Genomic DNA, 10,877 nt, shown 5'->3' with positions numbered 1-10,877 from the left:
GGAAAGATGACAGGCCCATTCCTTGTTCGGTACCAAGTGTGCAGTGCAGGCTGGGTAAGCCCCCAGATGCATGCTGTGCCGCACCGACCTGACCTTGTGCTTTGTTGTCATGGAGCTGAGCCCAGGTCCTTGCTCACACTTCCCTGGCTTTCTTGCTCAGCACTGTTTTGAAGCCTGTGTCTTATTGCCACATTGCATGCCATTTGTCCCTAGAGAAGCGTTGGGCAAAGCAAGCTGTCTGTCAAAGGCCTACATGTCAACGGCTTGGTTGCCAAGAGACCACGGATGGAAACTTTGAAACCATGAGCCAAAATAAACCTTTCCTCCTTGATTATCTACTAATCTTCACCTCAAAAGATACCATGTTCTGCTAGGCTGAACGAGAATAAGTGGGGGAATAGCCACCAATCTCCTACTGATTACACCATTAGGATGGCAAAGTCCGATTTTTAATCATCTGTAGCAAACTCTTAAAACTATTTTGATAAAAGTCAACAGTGTGCTCATTTGCAGCACTATTTCTCTGTTACTTGTGGAAGCAAAATGGTCTCAAAATTCTTGAAAATGTGTAGGAGAGAAGAAAATGTTCCGTAAGTGGCAGGAAGAGTGAGGTCTTATTCTTTCCCGTCTAGTTTATCTCACTTGGCTTTCCTAGTTTGAGGCATTTATTCCCAGCACTGGCAGTATGAAGGGGTTGAAGTTGGTGATGTTTGTGTGGACGGAGGCTTTTCAGAAGTTAGCTTCAAAGCTGTACTGGGGACACATGACACCTCGTTCATCTGAGGATGTGCGCTCTGGTGCTTGCCTGCCTGACACTCCTTTCCACTCCGCACAGCTGTTCTTGACCGTACAGCTCTCCAAACTGTAAACTGTAGCTCTTCTTGGCCTTATTTTCAAGGAAGGCAGTGATAAGACTTTGACCTGAAGCCTTGGCAGGAGGGCTACACCGGCCCCTCCCAAGGTGTTGTTCTGTGCCAGTGTTTGAAAAACTCCCCCGGGGAAGTGAGGGGAAAGGAGCACTGGGCTTGAGTTGATTATGTGTTATCTGGACATTTCAAGGCTGGCTTCTCTAGTAAAGTATCTCCGCCCAGCTGGGCTGCACATGGAGCAAAGAAGGGTCCTTTCATAAAATCCCAGAGACAAGATATGGGCCTCTTGAAACCCCTGGGCAGACCATTTCAAAGAGTAGGTATTGCCAAAGGTCACCTAAAAGTAGAAAAGTAAATATAAATTAATCCAAGAGGGCTGCAAGGATACGTTCTAACCACACAGATGTGACAGATAAATCTGAGACTCTGAGAGGTCACGTCTCCCACACTCTGACTCACACTACGCCAAGGAGCAATTTGAACTCCAGACAGAGCCCAAGGTGCCTTACACTTAGCCGGTTTGCCTAAGATCTGAGATCTCGAGCATACCCAGTTTCTTCTCACTGTGTTCCCAGTGTCGAGGCACACAGCAGCTAATTGTTAGGTGTTTAGTGGGGAACCACCTCCCCAAAGCTGCCCTCAGTGCTTATTCCTAGAATTGTTTGGCCAGCCCCTCCTCCATAAAGCAGGCAGCTGGGCTATCAGTTATAAGGTGTTTTGGAATTTGCTTTAACTTCATTTCAACAAACACTTACTAAGAAACTATGATGTGTCAGACACTATGTTCCGGAAATATAGATACGGCGGAGTTGGAAAGCCCAAGACACTGTTCAGCCTCAGAGCACAGCTGAATATACAGAACAAGCCATGAAAGCAACTGTCCAGTTACCACAGAGGTAGTTTCAAGTGCATACTTCTACATGATGCTCAAATACCCCTGAGTGGGTGATCTATCTCTGAAACTCTCCCGCTCTCTCTTCTCCACCTTTTTTCCCTGTTGGGGTTGTCCTCTCTCTCCCAAGTGCCCTGGAAACCTCGTCCGGGACCAGCCTGCAGGCCCCTTGGGTTTTGCTCTTGCCGTTGCTCCCATTTCTCTGTCACAAACATTCAGAAAGCCTGTGGCTTTGATCACACAAAGTCTCAAGTAAAGCCTGTCTTTCCAATCAGGAAGGCAGCTCTAGCTGTGCCCTGATAGGGCACCAGGGGCTCATGGGGGTTTAGAGTGTGCCTTTCGTGGGATGTCTGTTTCCTGGTGGACACCCTAACACCTAAGTGTCTGATCCATGACCAGATTGTCTTCTCACAGGAAACCAATGGCTCTTGTCTGACCTTTGTCCAGTTTATCCCTACCAAGATGGTCACTCTCTAGGAGAGCCCTGACTAGGAAGGAAGTTAAGGTTGGGCGTGTCAGGCAGGTGAGACACAGAGGGGGAAACCCAGCAAAACACATGGAATAACAGAAGTGGTATGTTATATACAGGTTACAGGGAGGAGAGGGCAGCATGCCCTGTGGGGCAAGGGGATGAGGGCACATTGTCTGGGACATGTGTGTTCTTATAGCAAGTGGGGAGCAAGAAGAGAGAGACAGAGACCCAGACACACACAGAAGCTTGTGGGTCGAATGAAGCCTTTATTTGGGTTGAGGCCATTGCCCACATGGAGTACCTGTAGGGCGTTCTAATGAGTGGACTTGTTTATTAGTACATGTTTGTGACACGTGGAATATACATCATTGTGGGGGTTGGTACATAACGCATATCACATCTTAATCCTTGTTACTTCTTCCCTTCCCTTCCTCCTTGATTCCCTACATCCCCTTCCCATCAATGGGTAGATTGAGAGCAGGCATCCCTGAGGCCTGAGGAGTCGCATTGTGACTGAGGGGTGGTCCTGAAGCCTATCTCCACTGTCCACTGGGGCGTAGCAGTCCATGGGCAAGTCGACCAGGTTGTATCTAGGAGTTGCATAGCGGGGTGGTCACTAGGAGGCAGTTGCATAGGCAGATATCTGGATGGACCACATGGGGTGACTGGCGGGAGGTGGAGACCTAGAAATTATCCGGGGGGACTGGCCTTGCCTCTGTACGAGAAAGTTAAACGTGCATTCAAAACGGAGGCTGAGGCAACAGAAAATTCCAAGAATTCCCTACTAAGGAAACGCAAAGTTGTTCACATTCCTAAGTCAGAATGTCCCCCTCTTCTACAGGTGTGAGCAGCTGTCACCATCAGGATGGTGTAGGGTGTGGTTGCTGGAAGGTGTCATATTTTGGAGATGCAGTGATGAGCAGTAGCTAATGTGGCAAGGGCTTCTTTGTCCAGGTGGCTTACCCCTGGACTTTTGTCCTGTTGCCTCTTGCTTTGATGGGGCAAACGCTGTAGAAGAATGAGGCCCATCTGCTTACAGAACAGCAAGGTTTTGTTTACTATTGTACAATTACAAGGCATCTTTAATCTACACGTTCTCCTTTAAAACTCCCAAGTCAATGAGATTGTTACATATTTTTACAGACAAGACACTGGGTCCAGGAAGTTAAACAGTTGCCAAGGTCATCCAGATGGAAAGTAACTGATTGGAGTTTAGTCATCCGACCTGGGTGTGCTCTTTTTGTTACACCATAATACCTGGGGTTGGGGGAGGGAAACCTTCTGGGAAGCCTGATGCGGCAAGATGCTGAGCTCTGGAAGGAAATGACCGAGGAGCCACCTGGCTGGGTGGCTTGCTGTGCTTTCTGCAGTAGTGAACATTCTGTCCTCCACGCCCGTCTGCCAAACAGAACTGGCTGCACCAGGCAAACACTCTCTACGCTTCACACCTGACACTTCGTAGGTTCTCCGAATCCTGCCAGGCTTGGGGCCTCCTGTCCTGTGGCCAAATCTCCTGGGTTATGTAGACGCTGGTAAAAATAACAGCTCTATCCAACAGAGGGCCCTGGAGGAGCGCCCTCTATCGCACAAAGAAGGAAGAGCGGACTGCTCAGTGACCCGAGTGCCCACCCCAGCCACACCTGCAGAGTGCACCCCACCTCCTCCGCGCCCCCTGCCAACTTCATCCCGTAGTCACCAGAGTTCTAGACTAGACCCAGGCTTCTCCCCTCCCTCCTCTGTCCTGTAGTCTGCATCATTTGGTTTTAAATCATTAAAAGATAGCATCATAAGCCAAAGAATCTCCTTAGAAAGAGGGCTAATTGACATTTTGATTTAATTCATTTTTTTAGGATAATAAAAGTTATGTATATATTAATCACAGAAAAAATAAAAACATATGGATATAAGTTTAAAAAACCATGCATGAACTTCATACTATAAGTTTTGTGCATTTCTTTTTAACATCATATGTATATATATAACACATATGCATACTTCAAACAATATTAGAAATATATATTACATGTTAGAGTATACAGCATATTATGTGTGCTTCTTCATTTACTATTACACATAGTGGTAGACTCAAGCAGTGTGGTGTGATGCATTCTGCATTGTACTAGAGAGGCAGCAGAAGGAATCAACACCTAAGGAGCTACGTCACGGGCACCCCTAAAAGGCCTCCCCCTGTAATGCCCGAGGCAGTCCAACCTGAAGAAAACCACCCTAAAAGCCTAGAAATCTCCTTTCTTTTCTGCCTTCAAAATGAAATTGATTGGCGATTCCCCGAGTTCTCCCACATCCTGTTGGGTGGGTGTGACCTGTGTGCAGCCTGAGGTTCTTTTCCTTCTGTCTAGGAGTTCTGGCCCTCAGCACTCTCTATTACTGTGTATTTAAGTAGAGGCTGGTTACCAAACCCTGGCCTTATCCTCTGATATTTCAAACGTGCACAGCTTCATGGAAAGCCCCATTATGTAGGAGGATCATTTGGTTGTGGAGTGATGAGGCTTTGAATTGGATCTTTAATAACAGATTAAACCCCAAGACCTCACTGTGTATCAGAGGAAAGCTTCCTTGCCTTTGCATTCAAATATAAGGTACCTTTAACCAAAGGCATTCAGGAACAGAAGATTTGGCAGTGAGTTATGTTGGAGGACTTAAAACAATTTGTAAGTTTCTATAATACTAGCAAAAAGAGGCCTGATAGCTTCTAACACTAGTGTGCAAGGCCCCACAGTTTTATCACTAAGGACAACTCCTTCCCACCCAGGCGTCTATGGCAGATTATGAAAGCCATGCAGTGTACCAGGGGCCAGAAATTTTTCTGTTCAGAACTTTGCTAGAACCTTTCAGATTAGACTGTAACTTACCTTTCTTTCTCCCACCTCTGCAGATCATACCTTTTTCTATTTTGGGAGAGTCAAAATTCTTGGAATGTTTTTAGGCGTCTTTCTATATCCATAAATTTTGATCCTCAGCCATGTTGAGGAGCTTCAAATGAAGCAGAACGACAGAGACTCAGTCTGCTTTTGCTGGCTGTGTACGGAGAGGAAGGGGGCCACTAACCAAGGAATGTCAGCAGCCTTGAGACGCTGACAAACACAGGGAAGTACTTTTATCTGTCTCGTGAAGAAGAAAGGGAGCATGAGGTGGAGTAGGCAACAGACCCTGCTGCAGCACAGACTATGTAAAATGCACACATTAAATGTGTTTGTTATGGAAAATTTTAAATGCACACCGGTGTGAAGGAAACAGTACACTGAACTGCTGTGTTTAACAGTCATCAACTTTCTGCATCTTTTATTCCTCAATTACTACTTTTTATTGCAGAGTATTTTAAAGCAAATCTCATGTATCACATTGCTATATTTATGAACTGTTAAAAAATTTTTCTAAAGAACAACTTAAAAAAAACAAAACCAACAAAATGAACAAAAATTCCTCAATATCAATGGTAAGCAGTCCATGTTTAACTCTCTGCAGTTGCCTCAAAAATGTCCTTTGGCCATTGGTTTGTTTAAATGAAGATCCAAATAAGGCCCAGCTTTAGCTTTGGATGATAGGGCTCTCTTTAAAAAAAGAAAAACTCACTGTAGACGCTGAGACAGGAGGATCATTGCAAGTTCGAGACCAGCCTGGGATACAAACTGAGCTCAAGGCCAGCCTGAACTGCATTAGTAAGACCCTGTCTCCAAAAAAGCATTAATATTTTAAGACTTTTAACATAAGAATGTACACAAATACAGGTTACATTATGATAACAAAGGCAGTATTCTACAGGGCAAAAATCAAAGCAAAACAAATTAATAAAATAAATGTACCTGCAGGGAATAAGCAGAGTACTCGGTATTTAATTCAGGTTGCAGATGTATAAAGTGATCTGACCACAGGGTTACGCAGAACAAATTATTTCCTAGTAACACCAAACTGGGAACCATTCTGACTGTAAGCTGCCTTAATCAGCCAGTGAGTATTTGGAGAGAACTTCTGTATAATATGAAAAGAACCGTCATGACAAAGACTGCAAAAACTAGAACAGAGTTAAAAACATATTTGTAATACAATTCTGCATAAAATATACACAGTAAATCTTACTAAAAAATTTAAAAACAAAAGACCAGCCTCAATAAAGACTAAAACTTCATCAAAGAAAATTGCTCATCATTTGTATATTATTAGTAGAAAACTGCTAAGATTTTGTTGAGGGGAACAGGAAACATATCTAATGAATCATTCATTTAAAATCTAGTTTAAAATGTTCATGAGGTTGTAATTGGCAGTTTATTCTATTTTAAAGTGTTTTACCATGAATACAGTTTCTATGACTTCTCCAAATGAGATCCAAAAGCTCAAAAGAATTCTAATGTGGGCCCAGTAATATACATTATAAATAAATTCCCTATGCAATTTCAGTATGTAGATAGTGAAAAGCCCTATGGGAGAGAAAGAGTAACCCTTAAAACAAAGACCATGAATATAAACAGATTTCAGACATGACAGAATTCTGTGTAAGTTTATGATGTGAATAGTGCTTTTTGTTTTAAAACAAGTTCCAGGTATTAATAGAAGCATATATACTTCTCAAATAAACATGTAAATGTATGTAAACATTTTCTTTTCAAGTTTTCACTATTTTCTAGCTTAGTTATTTGAAGAAAAGACAACCAATTCCTATAAGCTTTGGAAAAGTTACAATTCTAATGAAATGAAGTATCCAACAAATAAATAAATAAATAAAAAGATAATTTATTGAATGTCTACAAAGTTTAAATCACTTACATTTAAACCTAGATAGCTTTCCTAAAATTAAATTTTATTAAGATTGTGCCATTGTGATTTACATAGGTGATCATGGTTACTTTTCAAGTCCTTTGCATAAAATGATGCTAAAATAAACAGAAGACTACTATATCTAGCAACTACTTAAATAAGTTGGTAACCTCTAATTTTAATAAGAAGTCTGAAGAAATCTGTCCCTAAAATGAATTCCACTATCTATTTCATTTGCTGAGATAGAATGATAATATATATGTTTTCTGCAGATCTTTTAAAATTGTTTTTATTATTATTATTACTATTTTATTTCCCTGAACACTACCTAAACTAGGGCCTAAAAGTATAGGCACTGTGGTGTGGAGAAAAAAATAGTTAAGACATGCTACTTAAAAGACAAATTATTTTCCTGCAGAGTAAACAACACGAAAAACATTATACATTCTATCTCTACTTAATATATGCAAGAATGTGTTTACAAGTGCCCCCTCAGTATTTAAGTCAAATCACAAAAAGCAACTCTATCTATAAAAAACTTCAATATCCTCTATTATAGACTATAAGAATGAAGTAATGCATCTAAATATAACTTTAAAAAAAAGAAATCAAAATTACTTGCCAGGCAATTATGAAATGCTGAATTCTATCCAGGACTAGTAACAAGTTTTTCCGTACGTTAAGTGGAAACATAACAGAGTGTATGGTTGAAAAATGAGGACCCAACACACTCTCCATACATCAAAAGATGATTGATAGACTCAAAACCTACAAATTCATATCGATCAATGTTCCTCAAGTCATTGTTATCTGGAGTGAGCCAGCCAGGCTCATTAGTAAACTGAGGATCAAATTTGTCCAAACTAAATTCCCCGGAAATATTTGGTCTAAAGGGAGGGACCACCTGCTTTTGCTCCATCATATCCCAGTCAACCCTTCGAGAGAGTGGATGTTCCTGAACATCAGAGAATCTTGTTTGAGGATGACAGCACAATCCTTCCTTTGGGTCCCTGATTAGAAAACTTTCCAGGACAGCTGCAGCTTTTACAGAGTGACAATGTAATATGTGAACTTTTCTTTCCAAAATAACTTGCAACAGATTATCAGTTGAGCTCTGATCAGAATTAACAAAGCTCTCAACAATATGAAAAGGAAATCCTCCAACCATCTAGTACCATCTAGTACAAGAGTCCACTAATCCACACTGAAACCATGATCATGATCATCTGCTCTTATAATTTCAAGGTAATTAAGAGTACCATAGAAAGTGTTGGTCGTATCTCCAGGCTGTAATCCTTCCTTACATAGCCAATAATCAGAGAGTTTAATGTGCTCGAGTCCAGTAATAAATTGTCCAATCTCAAATTTCTATAAAGAATTCCTTACTGAATGCTAAACTGATTTCTGCAGAATTAAGTATAGCATGTTCTTCAGGAAGTATTCTTTGTTGCTTCATATAAAACAGCTCTCCTCTGTTTACATAGTCCAGAGCAAAGAACAGTCTGCTTCCTTTCAGAAAGAAAGAATAGAGTCCAACAAGATAAGGGTGACTGGTTGTCTTCTCCAAAACATGCTTCTCTTGTCCGTATTCAGTCAGTGTTGACAAGCTTTTTTTCACAACGTGCATTGCATAGATATGATTTTTAAAAATTGAATCAACAGTACTTTTGCATAACTTCCTTAATTATCTGGAGCAAATCAAAGTCCTGAAGATGCAAACTGGATGAAGCTTTGCCTCTTTCCCTGGCGTTCACTTCATTCTCTTCATCAGGTGGTGCCAAGCCCTCATGACTTGAAGGATTAGATGGGATTACTGTCCGTGCAGGGTCTGACGGCAGGAATGATTGATTCATTGGCATTGTAGAGTCCAGTGGCAAAGAATGCCGCCCACATTCAATTGTGACAGGTTTCTGGCACTTCTTATGAACCAAGAGTTTATGGTAGATACACTTCAATACCCTGCATTCTCCTCTCCCTATACAGTCTGTGCAGATGACACAGTGAGCGCGCCTGCTGAAACATTTGGCTTGAAAAGGGTGATCATGTGCACAATAAAGCTTTCTCCAGAGTACGCATTTCTGTAGGAGATGAATTTATCTTCTCCTGGACAAGGCATTTCAGGATGTTGGGGTACACAGTACGATGCATGGATTAAGAGTTCAGGATTCTCGTTTAGCTCAGAAAGCCTAAGGGATTCTTGCAGCTCCAGCTGAGATGATGAAGTCCAGGGTCTCCCCTCATTTACCAATTTCATGATGGACAGCTGTTCATTGCTAAAAGAACACGTTATCTCTAACTTCACTGGCCCTCGAAGGAGGTGGAAATCTCAGAACTCGTCATCTTCTCTCTTCCCATAATCGGGGCCTGCAGGGTAGAGGTGTGGGCCAAGGAACTCAGGAAGAAGGATTGGCTGCCCAGGAGAACGGGCAGGAAACGCTCCAGGAGCCGGTGAGACCTGCCTGCCTGTGGACTTCTGCCTGGCTCCCTGTGAAGTTATTTCCAGGGGTGGTGGCTGGGCCATCGTGGATATACACTAGGCTTCTCAGTGTCTCTCGCGGGTTGGTGGCTGTGACTTTGGTCTCCCACCCTGGACTTTGTTGACTGTGTAGGTCTTTTGTGCCTGAGATCTGTCCAGAGGAATAAGTTGTTTCTGGGTCTGGAGAAACTTGCCCTGGGGTCGTCCTAGTTTCTGTACTGGGGGTTGGGGAGATAGATCTCCTGGAGGGTGACTGTGACAGTTGGGTGGCTGCTGCAGTGTGGCCCGTGGCCTCTGGATGGAGTTAGCTGTGTTCTCAGTCTTTTGCAGATGCAGCCTCTCCAAGCAGGGAGGCAGCTCAGCATGGTCACTGTTGACCATCTCAGACTAAGTGAGTTTGGGAGAGGGCTGTTACTAGATTGTGATGCCTGTTAACGGGTTCCCAGGGTTCTGTTTTTTTTTTTTTTTTGTCTTTTTCATTTTTATCGGTACTGGGGATTGAACTCACGACCGCCTGCTTGCTGCTGAGCTAAATCCCCAGCCCCCTCCAGGGTTCTGTTTAAGCATGTGGCCGAGGAAGTGAGGTCATGTCTTGGGGTTCTACAACCAGAGCCCCTCTACACCCCATTTAAGAGAACCTGAAACTCATCTTTTTCTTCATACTAAGTAGATTAGTGGCTATTTATTTTTATGTAAGTAATTACCTGAGTATCTTTTTATCTAATCTATCATCTAACTACTGCATTAGTTCTTTACTTTTGTAGTACTTTTTTTTTTGAGACAGGATCTTGCTAAGTAGTTCAGACAGCCCTTGAATTCACTATGTAGCCCAGGCTGGCCTTGAACTTACAGCAATCCTCCTGCCTCAGCCTCCTGATTGCTGGGATTATAGGGAGGTACTACCACAGCTGGCCTTGCCATACTGGGTCTTGAACCCTGCTTCTTCACATTGGACTATACCCTCTGAGATTTATTTTATCCATTGATTTTTTTTTTTTATTGGTACCGGGGATTGAACTCATCACCGCCTGCTTGCAAGGCAGGTGCTTATGTCGCTGAGCTAAATCCCCAGCCCCTGAGATTTATTTTAGAACCCACTAAGTGTCTCACTAAGTTACTACATTTGCTGGGTTGGACTCCAGCTTGTGATCTTTTTGCCTCAACTCTCCAGATTGCTGGGATTACACTCAGGTACCATCTGAGTGAGAGTATGGTTTAGGAACAGCAAAAGTAAAACCAAGAAAGTGTCCTGGGATATTAGGGATTGGGGACATTATCACTTTTAGAGAAACATACGTGCATGGACACCTTTGCATATGGTGGGCACAGTGCTCAGAGGTCTTTTCCATACAAAAGGAGGATCTCGTGCTTGGCTCCTGCCTGAGAGCTGTTGATCAC

General features: G+C 42.7%; 1 pseudogene; it reads right to left on the bottom strand.

Moving 5' to 3' along the window:
* Nucleotides 1-7,682: 7,682 nt before the first annotated feature.
* Nucleotides 7,683-9,860, bottom strand: LOC106025116 (protein kinase C iota type-like; annotated as a pseudogene).
* Between the last annotated feature and the right edge of the window lie 1,017 nt (nt 9,861-10,877).

The sequence above is a fragment of the Cavia porcellus genome, unplaced genomic scaffold (genome assembly GCF_034190915.1).
Source record: "Cavia porcellus strain 051 isolate PalLab524CR breed Dunkin Hartley unplaced genomic scaffold, mCavPor4.1 scaffold_21, whole genome shotgun sequence".
In the NCBI taxonomy this organism is placed as follows: Eukaryota; Metazoa; Chordata; class Mammalia; order Rodentia; family Caviidae; genus Cavia; species Cavia porcellus.
This window is presented reverse-complemented; position numbering and strand designations above follow the sequence as displayed.